This window comes from Bubalus kerabau, chromosome 9, assembly GCF_029407905.1.
Source record: "Bubalus kerabau isolate K-KA32 ecotype Philippines breed swamp buffalo chromosome 9, PCC_UOA_SB_1v2, whole genome shotgun sequence".
Classification (NCBI taxonomy): Eukaryota; Metazoa; Chordata; class Mammalia; order Artiodactyla; family Bovidae; genus Bubalus; species Bubalus kerabau.
In genome coordinates, this window is record NC_073632.1 from 10,793,577 (window position 1) to 10,813,674 (window position 20,098).

Genomic DNA, 20,098 nt, shown 5'->3' on the forward strand with positions numbered 1-20,098 from the left:
ACCCCAAACTTCCTGAATTGGAGTCTCTAGGGTCAGGGGAAAATATTTGTGTTTAAACAGTCCTTCAGGAGATTCCAATGAAGCTAAAATCTGGTACAACTAGTGTGAGAATTACTGTTCAGAAACACATTCTTTCTAAAATAGCAGTGCATAGATACATTTTTAATTAAAAGCATTCAAGTCAAAGGGCTTTTTTCTTATTATTTTCAGCAATTCTCTTAATCTCCTTTATGACGATGAAGATAGTTTTCAAGACTATTTTTTTCATTATTTTAACTTCATATTTTATTAGTTTACACTGATTCTATCACCATTACTTCATCTGTCAGAGTTAGCAACTTTATCAGTGATGAGATTGAGGGTGCGAGAATTTGGGGGCTGAAAACTGTTTTTTGTTCTCTACGTTCTTATTTATTTCTGAGACCCTGGTTTTCATTCATCATTCAAATTAGACTGTGTTATTTCTGCCCTTTTGAAAAAGTTGTATTTTTACTCTCCTGTCACTTTTATTATATTCTGCCCTCATTTTAATCATTAGTCTAATTTAACCAAAGGGGAAGACAATATTTTTCATTAAGTACAATTCAGGCCAAGTACAATATATATTGTGATCAGTATAAATTTTAAAGAATGTAGGCTATCTACACAATTAGAATACATATAGGGGCTCATATTAAATTTACGACTAAGTTTATTTCAGTTATTACAACTAGTTACTTAGTGATCTGTTTCATCCAGTGTAAGGAAACCCAATTTGAATTTCTGTAACATTCATCTTATCTAAATCATGATTTTCAAAGCATCTAACAACAAGCTCCATTATTTTAAAATTTTATACATTAATTAATACTATTCCAATAAACTTAAGAATGACAATGTCTCTAGCTATCTGGCTTTCCATTTGATGATAAAGTTTAAAACAACTTCTAGGCAATTAGACTAAGTATAATAATAGGTTAATAAAATATTATGTTTTTGATAAAAAATAAAATAAACACATACAAATGCATATTTGCCTCTATTTATATGAAAGTGAAAGTGTTACTCAGTCGTGTCCTACTCTTTGTGACCCCAAAACTGTAGCCTGCCAGACTTCTCTGTCCATGGGATTTCCCAAGCAAGAATACTGTAGTGGGTAGCCATTCCTTTCTCCAGGGGATCTTCCCAATCCAAGGATCAAACCCAGCTCTCCTGCATTGCAGATAGATTCTTTACCACCTGAGTCACCAGAGAAACCCATATTTATATAATGTTATCCATAGTTTTAAAAGTTGATTACTTCTCTAAGTTGACTCATAATTATACTAGCCCTATAATTCTCAAAACTAGAAATTTAAATTGAAAAGTCAATCTTGTTAAAAGAATAATGGTTAGATTTATTGGTAAATTAATATAAGATTGAATTCATAGTCAAATTTGACTTGATGGATTGGATCTTTTAAGATCTTCATATGATGATGAGGTTTCTCTTCACTATCTTTTGAAAATGTTGGTTTTAGTGGACCAGATTAGCCAGCTGCTACTGTGGGGACCAGTTCCTAAAGCATGGACAACTTCCACAGCACATGCCTTCTGCAGTATGCAGAGCTGCTCAGTGCCAGGCTCTTCCAATATACTTCAGCCAGCAGCACATAGTGGCCAGCAGCTGCCTGGAAAATCCCTCAGGTGGTTTTGCTGCAGAGTGCCTCTGGTGAGACACTTTCTTGTGAGCAGCTCTCCTCAGCATGCCCAAGGGTGGATTTCTGGCAAATTCCAATGGGCTAGTTTCCAGCAAGTTCCTCTGGTGTGTGTGTGTGTATGCATACTCAGTTGCTTCAGTCGTGTCCAACTCTTTGGGCCCCTATAGACTGTAGCACCAGGCTCCTCTGTCCATGGAATTCCTCAGACAAGAATACTGGAGTGGGTTGCTATGCTCTTCTCCAGGGCATCTTCCCCACCCAGAGATCAAACCCACATCTCCTGTGGCTCCTGCATTGCAGGATGATTCTTTACTGCTGAGCCACCAGGGAAGCCCCTCCACTGGTGTGGCATCACATGAATTCTCTTCCGAGTCGGCGTGCTCTAACACCGTCTAGATCTCAGGTTTGAGGGATGAGAGCTCTTCCTTGGGTATCTGTTTAAGCCCCAAAGATAGTGGTGCTTCTTATATCTGCTCTGCCCCCGTGTTCTTTAGTTACTTCTTACTACCAATCCCATTTTCATTCTAACAGGATTGGAGTAATAATTCTTTATATTAAACTTCCACTTTTCAAATTAAAAAAAAAAGAAAACGTCAAATTTTAACAGCTTAGTATGTTTTTGAAACTTTGCATTTAGATTCCTTTGATGAAAATATTGTCCACTACATATCTGTAAATGTGCATACATCTGTGACCTGTGTGCAAGTTACTTTTCAATGTATTTTTGATGTTTTCCTGTATTATAGCTTTCAATTTCTACTTTTATGCATATTCTAAAATTTTTGAGCCTGTTTACTGCCTTTCAGTAATGCCCAGCAGATCTCACTTTAAGCAGCCAGATAAAAGTCAAACAAGTGTGAAGACTACAAATTGTACTTCTTAATGATGTGGGAAAGTATCTATAAAGCTATTTAAAATGGTTTATTATATTATATAATAGGCCCAGATAACAAGGTCATTTCTGTTATTTACAGATCAGTGACTTTTAGCAAGTCTTTAGTAAAGAACTGTTTCCTAAAACTTCAACCTAAATATCCTAAAGGAAAACTGTCATCTGAAGTCTGTGGATTGGAAGAAGAGATAACAGGCCTATAATTTCAAAATACAACAGTAGCATTGTATGTGCACAGAAGAAATAATACTGTAGGTACTTAAATTGTCTCTTCCGTGTGTGTGTGTGTTCAGTGGCCAAGTCATGTCTGACTGTTTGGAATTCTATGGACTGTGGCATGCCATGCCTCCCTGTCCCTCACCATCTCCCAGAGTTTGACCAAGTTCATGTCCATTGAATTGGTGATGCCATCCAACAATCTCATCCTTTGTCATACCTGTCTCCTACTGCCTTCAGTCTTTCCTAACATCAGGGTCTTTTCCAGGGTGTCGACTCTTCTCATCAGTATCAATACTTCCAATGACTCTTCAAGGTTGATTTCCTCTAGGATTGACTTGTTTGATATCCTTGCTGCCCAAGGGACTCTGAGGAGACTTCTTGGCACTCTGCCTTGAAGGCATCAATTATTTGGCACTCTCCCTTCTTTATCGTCAAAATTTCACATCCTTAAATGACTATTGGAAACATTACAGCTTTGACTATACAGACCTTTGTCAGCAAAGTAATGTCTTTGTTTTGTAATACACTGTCTATTTTTGTCAGAGATTTCCTGCCAAGAAGCTGTTGTCTTCTGATTTCATGGCTTCAGTCACCATCCGCAGTGAAATCTGACACTGCTTCCATCTTTTCCCCTTCTATTTGCCATGAAGTAATGGGATAGGATGCCATGATCTTAGTTTTTTCAATATTGAGTTTTAAGCTGGTTTTTGCACTCTCCTCTTTGAGGCTCTTTAGTTCCTCTTCATTTTCTGCCATTAAAATAGTATCATTTTCATATATTAGGTTGTTGATATTTCTCCTAGCAATCTTGATTCTAGCTTGCAACTCATCTGGCCCGGCATTTCATGTGATGTGCTCTTCATGTAAGTTAAATAAACATGGTGACAATATATAGCCTTGTGGTACTTCTATATCAATTTTGAACCAGTCAGTTATTCCATATAAGGTTCTAACTGTTGCTTCTTGACAAGCACACAGGTTTCTCAGTAGACAGGTAAGATGGTCTTGTATTCCCATCTCTTTAAGAGTTTTCCACTGTTTGTTATGATCCACAGAGTCAAAGACTTTAGCATAGTCAATGAAACAGAAGTACATTTTTTTTTTTCTGGAATGCCCTTGTTTTTTCTATGACCCAGAAAATGTTGGCAATTTGACTTCTGGTTCCTCTGCCTTTTTTAAACCCAGCTTGAACATCTGGAAGTTATTAGTTCACATACTGCTAAAGCCTAGCCAGAAGGATTCTGAGCGCAATTTTACTAGCATGGGAGATGAGTGAAAATATCCGTAGTTTGAACATTCTTTAGTACTGCTTTCCTTGGGAATTGGGATGAATATTGACCTTTTCCAGTCCTGTGACCACTTTTGGGTTTTCCAAATCTGTGGGCATATTGAGTGCAAAACTTTAATAGCAACATCTTTTAAGATTTTAAATAGCTCTGATAGGATTCCATCACTTCCACTAGCTTTATTGGCAGGAGTGCTTCCTAAAGCCCACTTGACTTCACAGTGCAGAATGTCTGACTCTGGGTGAGTGACTACACCATTTTAATTATCCAGGTCATTAAGATCTTTTTTGTACAGTTTTTCCTGTGTATTCTTGCCATCTCTTCTTGATGTCTTCTGCTTCTATTAGGTCTTTGCTGTTTTTATCCTTTGTTGTGCCCATCTTTGCATGAAATATTCCTTTGATATCTCCAATTTTCTTGAAGAGATCTCATCTTTCCTTTTCTGTTGTTTTCCTCTATTTATTTGCATTGTTCATTGAAGAAAGCCTTCTTGTCTGTTTGCTATTCTCTGGAACTGCATTCTGTTGGGTATATATTTCCCTTTCTCCCTTGGTTTTTACTTCTCTTTTTTCCTCAGCTGTTTGTAAAACCTCCTCAGAAAACCACTTTGCCTTCTTGCATTTCCTTTTCTTTGTGATGGTTCTGTTCACTGCCTCGTGTACAATATAATAAACCTCTGTTCTTAGTTCTTAAGCACTCTGTTTATTAGATTTAATCCCTTGAATCTATTCATCATCTCAACTGTATAATCATAATTTGTTGTTGTTGTTGTTGCTGTTTTTCATTGTACCAGACTGGACAAGTGGTTTTACTGCTTCTTTAGTTTAAGCCTGAATTTTTATATAACCAGCTGATGATCTGAGCCACAGTCAACCCCATATCTTGTTTTTGCTGATGGTATACAGCTTCTCCAATTTTAGCTATAAAGAATATAATCAATCTGATTTCGATATTGACCATTTGATGATGTTCATGTATAAAAGCATGTCTTGTGCTGTCAAGAAACGGTATTTGCTATGGCCAGTGTGTTCTCTTGCCAGAATTCTGTACTCCAAGGCCAAACTTGCCTGTTATTCCATGTATCTCTTGACTTCCTACTTTTGCGTTCCAATCCACTATAATGAAAATGACATCTTTTGTTTTGGTGTTAGTCCTAGGAGGTATTGTATGTCTTCATAAAATTGATCAGCTTCAGCTTCTTCAGCATAAGTGGTTGAGGTGTAGACTTGGATTACTGTGATGTTGACTAGTTTTCCTTGGAAATGAAGGAACATTCTGTCATTTTTGAGGTTCCAAGTACTGCATTTCAGACTCTTTTGAATATGACGGCTACTCCATTTCTTCTATGGGATTCTTGCTCATAATATATATATATATATAATACATATAATGGTCTTCTGAATTACATTCACCTATTCCTGTTCATTTTAGTTCACCAATTCCTAAGATGTCAATGTTTATTTTTGTCATCTCCTGCTTGACCACATCCAATTTACCTTGATTCATAGAGCTAACATTCCAGGTTCCTATGCAATACTGTTCTTTACAGCATCAGATTTTACTTTCATCACTAGACGCATCCACTAATATTCAGCTATCCCCAAACCCTCATTATAAAACAAAGTAGACATTTTTGGACTTACACCAAAATAATGGTTCAGAATTTCTCATGTATTTATTTAAAACCAATTCCACAACAATTTAAAAACATATTAAGAGTTTTCTACTTTAACTGGAAATATTATAAGCCACTAAAATGTTAATCTTAAAACATAACATTGTTTTATTTTTGTCAACAGGATTTAAAATTCATATATTTTTGTTTAAAAGTTCAATTCAGTTCAGTCGCACAGTCGTGTCTGACTCTTTACAGCCCCATGGACTGCAGCATGCCAGGCCTCCCTGTCCATCACCAACTCCTGGAGTTTACTCAAACTCGTGTCCATTCTGTCAGTGATGCCATCCAACCATCTCATCTTCTGTCATCCCCTTCTCCCTCCACCTTCAATCTTTCCCAGCATCTAATTATTAATTATACATAAAATCAAAATCTTTTCTCATATTTCATCCTTATGGCATTAGTCTTGCAAGGAAAAGACTCCTGTGGTGTCTGAAGTTGCTTATGAAATTTGCTTGTAGCTATTGGTGAACACATACACATGTAAAAGAAAATTAAAAATTATTTTTTTAAAAAATTGTATATATCTCAAATATAATGAAAGGATTCTTAAGTGGGGAGTAGAGTGGTGGACATTATTTTCATGAGTAGTAACAGAAGTTCTCAGCGCACCAATGTAGAAGTTCCTATTTTCCAAAATATCCCAACATTATTTTCTATGTCACATACTCTTCTTACTATCTTATTTCAAAATTTTCCTAATTGAGGGTTGGGGCCTATAATTCCCTGTTGAGTGTAAGCAAGCTACAACTATGGGGAAACAATGCTCTATGACTTTTAAGATTAGGTTTAAAAAGGCCATACAGTGTCTAGTTATCTGAGGATGGTTAGAACCCAGCCATCATGCTAGGATAAAGCCAAGCCATACAGATGAGTTATATTTATGATTCTGGCTGATAGTTCTGGCTGAGGGCCTACTGAACAGCCAGGATCAACCACTGTGCATGTGGGTAAGGCAGTTCTTAAGATATGAATATGAATTCATATTATTAATTCATATATGAATTTTACCAAAATGAAGTTAGTCATTTGTGGGAACTCCTAAATCACTCTCCAGTCTTAATTGAATATTAAATTGAAACGTTAAAATATATACAACAATATAAAATAACCAAATAATGAAGAAAATATTTTTAAATAACTAAAAATGAAAGCACAATGTTCATAGGGAGGATTCTGTCAGAATAATATAAAATGAAACTGACGTGTTTTTGAGGTTGTGGTTTATATTTAAAATGGGAAAAATGAACAAATCCAAGTTAAGTAGATTAACCTGTCTCTACACATTCAATTTCTGCAACTATAGAAATAGAATGCTACTAAATATTGTCATTTGTGATTGGTTTCTTTTGCTTAGAATACAGTTTTTGAGGACTTTTCATGCATATACCAGCTCCAATACTTTGGCCATCTGATGTGAAGAGCCGACTCATTGGAAAAGACGCTGATGCTGGGAAAGATTGAGAGCAAGAGAAGAGGGGACGACAGAGATTGAGATGGTTGGATGGCATCATTGACTCAATGGATATGAGTTTGAGCAAACTCTGGGAGAGAGTGAAGGGCAGGGAAGTCTGGTGTGCTGCAGTTCATGGAATCACCAAGAGAGTAGAGCACAACTGAGTGACTGAGCAACAACAGCATTACCATTTTGTTACTTTCTCTTGTCAGAAAGCAATCCAAAATATATTCAATATAATATTTAGCTTATTTATTCAGAAGTTGGCAAACATTTGGGTTGTTTCCACTTTTAAAATTTTTATTGAGATACAACTGACATAACATTATATTAGTCTCAGTTGTATAACATCATGATTCAGTGTATGTATATATTGTGAGAGGATCACCACTGTAAATCTAGTTAACATTCACCACCACACACAGTCACTGCTTTTTATTTTTTATTTTTTCTCATGATGAGAACATTTAAGATCTATTCTCTTAGCAACTAACTTTTATGAGTTACTAATACATTCATGATTATTTGGGTGGATGCATATATTTTTCGTAGCTCTTGCATAGATATCTAGCAGTGAAATTGCTGATTTATATTGCAATTGTGGCTCAGCTGGTAAAGAATCCACCTGCAGTGTGAGAGACCTGGGTTCTAGCCCTGGGTTGGGAAGATGCCCTAGAGAAGAGAAAGGCTACCAACTCCAGCATTCTGGCTTGGGGGAATGCCATAGACTGTATAGTCCATGGGGTCGCAAAGAGTTAGACATGACTGAGTGACTTTCACTTTCATTGTAATTTTATATGTAACTTAAAAAAAATTGTCAAATAGTACTGCAATGTAGATATGCCATTTTACCTTAACACCAGCAATGTACGGAATTCCTATTGCTTCACATTCTTGCCAACATTTAATACTGTCCGTTTTCTTACACCTATTCTAGTGGATGTGAAATAGTATCTAAATTCAATGTGTATTGCCATGAGAATAAAGATTTTGAATATTTTCTCATTTATTAGTCATTTGTATATATTTTATAATGACATTTCTCTTCATACATGTATAGCTTTTAAATTGTGCTATGTGTTTTCCTATTGAGTAGTGAGTGCTCTTTTCATATTCTGAATACAGTTCTGTTATTATATGTGTGACTTGCAAATATGCTTTTCTTCTCTTGCATTGAGTTTTCATGAAAGTGAAAGTGTTAGTCACTCGGTCATGTCCCACACTTTGCAACCCCATGGACTGTAGCCTGCCAGGATCTTCAGTGCATGGGATTTTCCAGGCAAGAATATTGGAGTGGGTTGGATTACCTTCTCCAGTGGATCTTCCCTACCCAGGGACCCAACGCTGGTCTCCCTCGTCACAGGAAGAATATTTAAGTCTGAGCTATATACTCACATGCCGAGTGCTGTAGGTGCATCCATGTAGACCCCACAGACTTTTCATATTCTCATTTAACAACTTTTGGATATGAAAAATTAAATCTAAATTAACATTTTTCTTTCATTTTATTAAGTCCAACTTGCAACTTTTCTTTTATATATCATGGTTTTGTTATTATATCTAAACACTTTATCTAACCAATAGTGTAAAGATTTTTTTCTTATGATTTATCAGAACTTTTTATCATTTTAACACATAATTTTGAGCTAAATTCCATTTGAGTCATTTTCTTGCATTAAGTTGATATAAGGACATAAGCTATATATATGAAAAATGTGTTATTTAATATATATGTGTCAATATGATGCATTACATGTTCGTATAATAGTCTTGAGATTTGTTTTACTATTCTTTTTGTATTTAATTGTTTTTATGTGAAAAATCAATTGATCATAAACATCAGTTGACTTCTGTCAAAATAGAGTTCTCATTCTTTCTCACAAGCCTATGTAAATTTTGGTAGTCAGCAAACTTTGTCTTTTCTTTTTTTTTTTTCAATCCTGTATAAAGTTTTGTATAAGCTAGTCAATTTCTTCAGAAAATCTTTCTGGACTATTGATAGGGATGGCAATGAATCAATATTCTAAACTGGGAATAATTACCATCTCAACAATATGAAATTCCAATCAATGAATTCACAATATCTCGCTATTTGTTTAGATATTCTTTCTTTTCTTTTCCAATGTTATATCATTTTCAGTTAAATTCTTCCATTTATTTAGTTAAATTTATATGTAATCATTTTATCATGTTAATACTATTAAAAAATATTTTTTTTTACTTTTATATTCAAAATTTTGTTGGTGGTATATTAAAATACAATTAATATTTGCATTTTGTCTTGTAGCCTTAAAACTTTATAAACTCAGTCACTAGTCCGGTAGTTCTTTTCTGCATTTCTTAAGGATTTCTATATATGAGATTATGACATCTGTTAATAAAGGTAGTTGTTCTTCTTACTTTTCAATCTGTGTGTTTTTCATATTTCTTTTCTCTCTATCCAAGCCTGGAGAATCCTGTTCAACCTTGATGAGCTAGTGAACATGGCTATCCCTGTCGTGTTCTTGTTCTTGAGGGAAAATCTGCCAGTATCACTTCATTCAGTTCAGTTCAGTTCAGTCGCTCAGTCGTGTCCGAGTCTTTGCGACCCCATGATTCACAGCACGCCAGGCCTCCCTGTCCATCACCAACTCTCAGAGTTCACTCAGACTCATGTCGCTAACTACACAATGTTCTCAGATGTTTTTCATCAGATTGAGAGAATTTTGTTCTCTTTCTAAGCTATTTTGGAGTTTTTATAATGAATGTGTGTTGGATTTTATTGACAGTTTTTGCCCTGGTTTTGTGTGGTTTGTTCTTCATTCTAGTGATATGGTGTATTACATTCATACTTTTTAGATGTTAATCAGTTTTGCATTCTTGGGAAAAAAAAAATTCCACATTGTAATTTTTCCACTTTGTAACAAAAACGTGCTTTTTATGTTGTGCTCATATTTTGTTGAGGGTTTTCAGTGTATATTCAATAATGAATCTTTGTATTGTGTTTTTGCCTGCCATTTGTATAAGGGTACTTTAGTTCAGTTCAGTCACTCAGTCGTGTCCAACTCTTTGCAACCCCATGAATCACAACACGCCAGGCCTCCCTGTCCATCAACAACTCCCAGAGTTCACTCAAACTCATGTCCATCAAGTTGGTGATGCCATCCAGCCATCTCATCCTCTGTAGTCCCCTTATCCTCCTGCCCCCAATCCCTGCCAGCATCAGAGTCTTTTCCAGGGATTCAACTCTTTGCATGAGGTTGCCAAAGTACTGGAGTTTCAGCTTTAGCATCATTCCTTCCAAAGAACACCCAGGACTGATCTCCTTTTGAATGGACTGGTTGGACCTCCTTGCAGTCCAAAGTACTCTCAAGAGTCTTCTTCAACACCACAGTTCAAAAGCATCAATTCTTTGGAGCTCAGCTTTCTTCACAGTACAACTCTCACATCCATACATGACCACTGGGAAAACCATAGCCTTGACTAGACAGACCTTTGTTGGCAAAGTAATGTCTCTGCTTTTGTATATGTTATCTAGGTTTGTCATAACTTCCCTTCCAAGGAGTAAGTGTCTTAATTTCATGGCTGCAATCACCATCTGCAGTGATTTTGGAGCCCCCCCCCAAAAAAAAAAGTCAGCCACTGTTTCCACTGTTTCCCCATCTATTTCCCATGAAGTGATAAGACCAGATGTCATGATCTTAGTTTTCTGAAAGTTGAGCTTTAAGGCAACTCTTTCACTCTGCTCCTTCACTTTCATCAAGAGGCTTTTTAGTCCCTCTTCACTTTCTGCCATAAGGGTGATGTCATCTGCATATCTGAGGTTATTGATATTTCTCCCAACAATCTTGATTCCAGCCTGTGCTTCTTCCAGCCCAGCATTTCTCATGATGTACTCTACATAGAATTTAAATAAGCTGGGAGACATTATACAGCCTTGACATACTCCTTTTCCTATTTGGAACCAGTCTGTTTTTCGATGTCCAGTTCTAACTGTTGCCTCCTGAACTGCATATAGGTTTCTCAAGAGGCAGGTCAGGTGGTCTGGTATTCCCATCTCTTTCAGAATTCTCCACAGTTTATTGTGATCCATACAGTCAAAGGCTTTGGCATAGTCAATAAAGCAGAAATAGATATTTTCTGGAATTCTCTTGCTTTTTCCATGATCCAGCGGATGTTGGCAATTTGATCTCTGGTTCCTCTGCCTTTGCCAAAACCAGCTTGAACATCAGGAAGTTCACGGATCACATATTGCTGAAGCCTGGCTTGGAGAATTTTGTGCATTACTTTACTAGTATGTGACATGAGTGCAATTGTGTGGTAGTTTGAGCATTCTTTGGCTTTGCCTTTCTTTGAAATTGAAATGAAAACTGACCTTTTCCAGTCCTGTTGCCACTGCTGAGTTTTCCAAATTGGCTGGCATATTGAGTGCAGCACTTACAGCATCATCTTTCAGGATTTGAAATAGCTTAACTGGAATTCTATCACCTTCACTAGCTTTGTTCGTAGTGATGCTTTCTAAGGCCCACTTGACTTCACATTCCAGGATGTCTGGCTCTAGGTGAGTGATCATACCATCGTGATTATCTTGGTCATGAAGATCATCTTTGTACAGTTCTTCTGTGTATTCTTGCCACCTCTTCTTGCCTCATAACATGTGTTCAAAAGTCTCCCTTTCTCTTCTACTTTTTGTACATTTTTCAAGGACTTTTATTAACTATATGGCAAGTTGGCATCCATTTTCTATTTCCTCTTGAGATGATTTTAGTAATTTACATCTTTCCAAATTCACCCATTTCATTTAAATAGTCTAATTTCTTGGCCTCATGGTGTTCATAGTATTTCCTTATAATACTTTTAACTTTTAATAATAATTATTTATATCTCCACATTAAATTCTGATTTTGTTAATATTTGCCTTACCTTGTTTATTTCTTGGTCGGTCCAGCTGAAGCCACATCAATTTTATTTTTCTAAAAAGAAAAAAGTGTTTTTTTCCCATTATTTTTTTCTTATGAGTTTTAATGATTTTTGTATAAATCTTATTGTTTCATTATTTTGTGTGTTTTAGTTTCAGTTGCTCTTCTTTCTCTGGTTATTTAAATTAGAAACTTTAATATTGATTTAAGATTATTTTTTTCTTTTTTAATGTAGGGATTTAGAATGATAGATGTCCTTGCAAACATTTACCTGCATTTTGCAAAATTTCATGTGCTGTGTATATGTGTATTCAATTTTAGTTTCTTCTTGACTCAGGTTATTTTATAAATATGTTTTATTTCCAAATATTTAGAGTTTTCTCATAATTTTTTTTGGTAGTCAACTTCTCTTTTAATTCAGTTAGTTTGGAGGGTGTATAGCATATGATTTTTTCCTTCAGATTTATTGTTACTGGTTTTGTGTCCACAATAATTTATATTGTGTATTGTCCATGATCATGTTTATATTGTATAATGTCTATCAACAGCAGAGTTGTGTCTGCATACTGGGCACTTGATGCAACATGAGTGAGCACTCCCTAAAGCCTGTGCCTTAGGAAAGGCACCTGCCTTCCTCTAGTCCCTACCCTAAGATCATGCAAAAAGAACAAATAATAAATGCTGGAGAGGGTGTGGAGAAAAGGGAACCCTCTTACACTGTTGGTGGGAATGTAAACTAGTACAGCCACTATGGAGAACAGTGTGGAGATTCCTTAAAAAACTGGAAATAGACCTGCCTTATGATCCAGCAATCCCACTGCTGGGCATACACACTGAGGAAACCAGAAGGGAAAGAGACACGTGTACCCCAATGTTCATCACAGCACTGTTTATAATAACCAGGACATGGAAGCAACCTAGATGTCCATCAGCAGATGAATGGATAAGAAAGCTATGGTACCTATACACAATGGAGTATTACTCAGCCATTAAAAAGAATACATTTGAATCAGTTCTAATGAGGTGGATGAAACTGGAGCCTATTATACAGAGTGAAGTAAGCCAGAAAGAAAAACACCAATACAGTATACTAACACATATATATGGAATTTAGAAAGATGGTAACAATAACCCTGTGTACGAGACAGCAAAAGAGACACTGATGTGTAGAACAGTCTTATGGACTCTGTGGGAGAGGGAGAGGGTGGGAAGATTTGGGAGAATGGCATTGAAACATGTAAAATATCATGTATGAAACGAGTTGCCAGTCCAGGTTCGATGCACGATACTGGATGCTTGGGGCTGGTGCACTGGGACGACCCAGAGGGATGGTATGGGGAGGGAGGAGGGAGGAGGGTTCGGGATGGGGGGGGCATGTATACCTGTCGCAGATTCATTTTGATATTTGGCAAAACTAATACAATTATGTAAAGTTTAAAAATAAAATAAAATTAAAAAAAATAAATTATTGATTAAATGGCAAAAAAGGAAAAAATAATGTAGCAGTGGTAAGGCCCAAGTCTGGCCATTTAACTGTAAATTTCATGAAACTGGATAAACAAACACCTGTTTCATTGCAAAGTTGAGATCCTTTGTTGGATTCCTTGTGGCACATTGTTATTAAGCACTTCCTAGTGGCAATAACGGAGAAGGCAATGGCAACCCACTCCAGTAACTCTTGCCTGGAAAATCTCATGGACAGAGGAGCCTGGTAGGTTGCAGTCCATGGGGTCGCTAAGAGTTGGGCATGACTGAGCAACTTCACTTTCACTTTTCACATTCATGAAGTGGAGAAGGAAATGGCAACCCACTCTAGTATTCTTGCCTGGAGAATCCCAGGGACAGAGGAGCCTAGTGGGCTGCCTTCTATGCGGTCTCACAGAGTTGGACACAGCTGAAGTGACGTAGCAGTAGCAGTAGCAATAAAAGGTACCTGCAGTACTGGCCTGACATCCTTTGCCATAACTGTTTAACCTGGTATTTCAAAAGCAAAAATTATTCTTTTATTTCCTATTGGGTAATGGGTAATGAATGAGTCTTTAGACAATTCACACTTTTTTGGAAGAGATGAATAGAGAAACATTTGAAGTCCTATTAAAAAGGGTATAACTTGTCTCCAGAAATTTTCTACTGAAATTTAAAAAATTTATACTTCAAGTTCTTAACTTTGTCAACCAGACATTATATAACCCAAGGCCAACAAGTATATAACATATTCATTGAAAAAAAAATTTGTATAAAATCCATTAATTATGTGGACAAGAGTATCAAGAAACAGCCACAAAAAGTTGTTATTTAGCAACAGTATAGAAACCAAAAAAAAAAAAAAAAAAGCAACCAAAGCAAAACCTCACTTAGAAGATATGATATTAATTAATTGATAATTGATTTGAAGTTTGAATTCTGTGCTCAATTCTGAAATATAAAGGCATAAAGGCAGCATAAAATGCTGAATGACCACACCATTGACATTATTATAATAAAATAACTCAATTTCTAATTTCAGGGCAGTAGTACCTGAGTAATTATTTTGATTGCAAGAACAAGAATGAATATAAATTCCTCAGTGTTGTAATGTATGAACATATTATCTTATTAATAATTATAAGGGATGAGAGATAATTACATTTAAGACATTAATTTTAATTAACATTATGGTAAGATTTTGTTTGAATGATACTACCTCTTATATGTGTATTTTAGAAAATCTTTAAGACAAACTTATAATTTATAAAATGTCATTATTATCCAGTTTTATAATTGAATTTTAACTTAAAAAACTAGTTTTACCAGATATTAAGCAACTTACAACATGTCACACAGTCGCTTAGTTAATGGTGGATAAGTAATAAAAATGGATGCATTCTACCTAACCCTATTATACTTAACCACAATATATGCCTACTAGATTAGTTCTGTAAATACAGATAAAGGGCATGAAGGCACAGAACCAAAAGTGGCCAGAAGTGTTGAGGAGGGAGTCAACCAGATTGCCAGCTGAAATCTCACTAAAGACAGCCACGATTTTGGGGTCAATGTGGTGGAGACAGTAAGTCAAACTATTATTCCAAAGGTTTCCTATAATCTAAAGCCATCTTCACCTGCTGTATGTGCTCTAGCCAATGAGATTCCATCAGAAATTAGAGGTATTCAGTTCAGGTCAAAGCCTTTCCAGCTCTCACCTTTCCTGTATGGGCCACCTGGAAACCACGTGTGCCAGCTGGTGCACCTAAAATGTTTCATGAGGTTGAATCCCTGAGTCTCTACTTGGAAAAATTTATCAAGAGATGGGAATATCAGACCACCTGACCTGACTCTTGAGAAATCTGTATGCAGGTCAGGAAGCAACAGTTAGAACTGGACATGGAACAACAGACTGGTTCCAAATAGGAAAAGGAGTTCGTCAAGGCTGTATATTGTCACCCTGAAAGATGTGGGGATACCAGACCACCTGACCTGCCTCTTGATAAATCTGTATGAAGATCAGGAGGCAACAATTAGAACTGGATATGGAAAGAGAGAATGGTTCCAAATAGGGAAAGGAGTAGATCAAGGCTGTCACCCTGCTTATTTAACTTCTATGCAGAGTACATCATGAGAAATGCTGGGCTGGAAGAAGCACAAGCTGGAATCAAGATTGCTGGGAGAAATATCAATAACCTCAGATATGCAGACGGCACCACCCTTATGGCAGAAAGTGAAGAAGAATTTACAGAGCCTTTAGGTGAAAGTGAAAGAGGAGAGTGAAAAAGTTGGCTTAAAGCTCAACATTCAGAAAACTAATATCATGGCTTTTCATCATATCACTTCATGGCAAATAGACGGGGAAAAAGTGGCTGACTTTATTTTTTGGGGATCTTTTTTTGGGGGGGATATTGAAAGGACTTGAGATACATGCTTATTCACATGCTATAGCAGAAAAGGTTGGAAAACAGAGTTTGTAAAATATTTCAGTTGCTATTTACTGCTTTTGGTAATATGGCAAATACAGAAAAAAGATAGATATACTATAGATTGTCTGCACATAAATATAATAATGGATATATTGAAAATATTGGAGACCACTATTAAAAAAATAAACTATGACTATTTATGGGCATACATTGTTAGAGCCTAGAATAAATGGGTTCTCTTTCTGTTTCTTCAATGTATTAAAGTGTTTTCATGAGTTTCCAAGTGAAAATAAACTCCTTTAAATCTAACTATGGAGCATTAAAAAAAAACTTGTTCAATGAAAAAAGAATTTTTGGAGGGTAGATGCAAAAGCAGGTGATGTATATTTTCATTTTAGATTGATGAAAATATACATATAACCATGCACATATAACACACATAACCAAAATAATTTAAACTAGGATATTAAGAAGAAATCCTATTAAATTAATATAAAGTATATTTTATTTAATGCCAATGATAAGGGGTTTCTAAGAGCAAACTAGTTTCTGCTATTCTAATAAGGTGCATATATCCAAAAAAATCACAATATGTGGAAGATCGTTTTATACTGCTATGCTTTATTATTACTTCATTAATTTCCTTTGGTCAATCCTCTAATGAAGTGTTGAAAATTTCTAAAGTAACTCTGTGGAAAATAATGCACAGCAGTTAGTTGAACATTTTATTCACGTTAATTCATTTTAGTCTACTTTCATGTAAGAATAAAGCTATTATACTCTAAGGATAGGCAACACAAAGACATCACCAAATAGAAGAATAATTTTCTTTTCATTCTTATGGGAAGCAAAAGAAATGCTTGCTAGGAGCTCTGCTCAAGAACAAGAAAAGTGAAATAAACAGTAAATAAGAGAACTGAAGAAAGATAGCTAACTTGTTGACTTATGTTTGATTACAGCTTTAAAACTTTGTCACAGTGAAGGATTGCTTCAAAATAAGAAAGGATATTTGGTGCAAACATTTAATATTCATGCATGTTGAAAGTCTATGGAAAGATGATATTTAAGTGTTTCAGATAAATAGAAAATAATATAAAGTTATTCATTTTATGCGTGCTTTAAAAATACCATTTAAATACTTTTTCTCATGTTATTAATTCAGTTTCAACCATGTATTGCATGACATTTTAAGAGTTATTAACCTTGTTAAATTCCTGAAATGTGCCTCTCACTACTCTGAACTTCTACTCAAATCTCCACAACAAGGATTGAACCCACAACAATGAGCTGAATCCTTTATATTTTCCTTTATAGCAAGTGTCTGTATTATTTTGCTCTAAAAATCTAGAAAGTAATTATTTTACACTTTGAGGTCTACGACATTTCTTGAAACACGGTACTACTGTTTCATGGAAAAAGCTATATGTAAATGCCTGAGAATGGTTGTGTTCTTTGCTTGAATTTCTTTGATAAAAGCAGACAGTTTTTTAAATACACTTTATTAGTTATTATTATAGCAATTTTGTGATACAAACATTGCCATTATGCTTGTTTATTATAGACTAAATGTTTATGCCCCCAACATTCAAATTTATATTCTGATTCCTTACCCTAATGGGCTTCCCAGGTGGTACAGTGATAAAGAATCCACCTGCCAATGCAGGACACTCAGGAGATATGAATTTGATGCCTGGGTAGAGAAGATGCCCTGGAGGAAGAAATGACAGCCCATGGACAGCGGAGCCTGGTGGGCTCCATAGGATTCCCATAGCTTCACAAAGAGTCAGACACAACTGAGCACACACGCACACAATGCTACCCTAACGTGATGCTATTAAGAGGTAGGGCCTTGGAACACAATTGGGACTAGATGTGCTCATGACAAGGGAGACCTCACGAGTGTGGTTAGTGATTTATAAAAGTTCAGAGAGCATTTTCTTCCTCTGTCTGTTGTGCACCATGGGAGGATATCAAGAAGAGTTGGCAGTCTGCAAACTGGAAGAGGACCTTCACCAGAACTCACCATGTCCATACACTGATCTTGGACTTCCAGTCTCCAGAACTGTGAGAAATAAATTCCTGTTGTGTTTAACTACCCAGTCTATGGTATTTTTGTTAGAGCAGGCTGAACTGACTGAGGCATCCATTATTGGTGAGGTAACTGAGGCACAGGGAAAGTAGTCAGTAAATACACCTATTCCTGTGCCATTCATCAGAAACTGAGTAGTGTCTTCAGGAAGCACAAAGTGCAAGACTGCATTAGAGAAGAACACAAAGATATATGAGTCATGCCAAGAACAAAATACGTCACACAGGAATAAAGGGATGAGTGCTAAGTCACTTCAGTTGTGTCTGCCTCTTTGTGAAAATGTGAACTGTAGCCCACCAGGCTCCTCTGTTCATTGGAATTCTCTAGGCAAGAATATTGGAGTATGCTGCCATTGCCTTCTCCAGGGTAGCTTCCTAACCCAGGGATCAAACCCACATTTCTGATATCTCCTGAACTGGCAGATGGATTCTTTACCACTAGTGCTACCTGGGAAGCCCTTAAAATAGTCTCCCAATCCAACTAGTCCATTGTGAAGGAGATCAGCCCTGGGATTTCTTTGGAGGGAATGATGTGAAGCTGAAACTCCAGTACTTTGGCCACCTCATGCGAAGAGTTGACTCATTGGAAAAGACTCTGATGTTGGGAGGGATTGGGGGCAGGAGGAGAAGGGGACGATAGAGGATGAGATGGCCGGATGGCATCACTGACTCGATGGATGTGAGTCTGAGTGAACTCCGGGAGTTGGTGATGGACAGGGAGGCCTGGCGTGCTGCGATTCATGGCATCACAAAGAGTTGTACACGACTGAGTGACTGAACTGAACTGAACTGAATTTTCAACTTTGAAGTAGCAGGAAATAGATATGAGGATGGTGTCTAAAATGCTGTGTTAGTATGTGTGGAGAGTGTTGTTGTTGTTGAGTCTCGATTTCATGTCTGTTTGTGACCCCATGGACTATTGTCCACAAGGCTCCACTGTCCATGGAATTTTCCAGGCAAGAATACTGGAATGGGTTGCCATTTCCTTCTCCAGGGAATCTTCCCAAACCTTAAAGGTTCAAACAGGAATCTGTTGAATCTCTGAACTCACCTCAACATGCAAATCCCAGATACATGATACTGGTTGCTTAGGGCTGGTGCACTGGGATGACCCAGAGGGATGGTATGGGGAGGGAGGGGGGAGGGGGGTTCAGGATGGAGAACACGTGTATACCTGTTGCGGATTCATGTTGATGTATGGCAAAACCAATACAATATTGTAAAGTAATTAACCTCCAAATAAAATAAATAAATTTATATTAAAAAAAACTTACACATTTCTCAAAGAAACTGATAAAACAGAGAAGTGAAATCACTGTTGTGAAAAGTCACTATTTCAAAAGAAGACTTGAAAAACAGGGTGATTTGTTCACCCTTCTATGCAGCAGAGATACTGCTAGAAGGAGAATGCAATAAAAATCTACAATTTATGATTCATAAATCTAAATTAGTTGTTTTAAAAATTAAAGCCAATCTTTTAGTAATTCTTATCAAAAACTGGTGTCTCTGATCGCAGCACTGTTTATAATAGCCAGGACATGGAAGCAACCTAGATGTCCATCAGCAGATGAATGGACAAGAAAGCTATGGTACATATACACAATGGAGTATCACTCAGCCATTAAAAAGAATACATTTGAATCAGTTCTAATGAGGTGGATGAAACTGGAGCCTATTATACAGAGTGAAGTAAGCCAGAAAGAAAAACACCAATACAGTATACTAACACATATATATGGAATTTAGAAAGATGGTAACAATAACCCTGTGTACGAGACAGCAAAAGAGACACTGATGTATAGAACAGTCTTATGGACTCTGTGGGAGAGGGAGAGGGTGGGAAGATTTGGGAGAATGGCATTGAAACATGTAAAATATCATGTATGAAATGACTTGCCAGTCCAGGTTCGATGCACGATACTGGATGCTTGGGGCTGGTGCACTGGGACGACCCAGAGGGATGGTATGGGGTGGGGGGGGTTCGGGATGGGGAGTGCATGTATACCTGT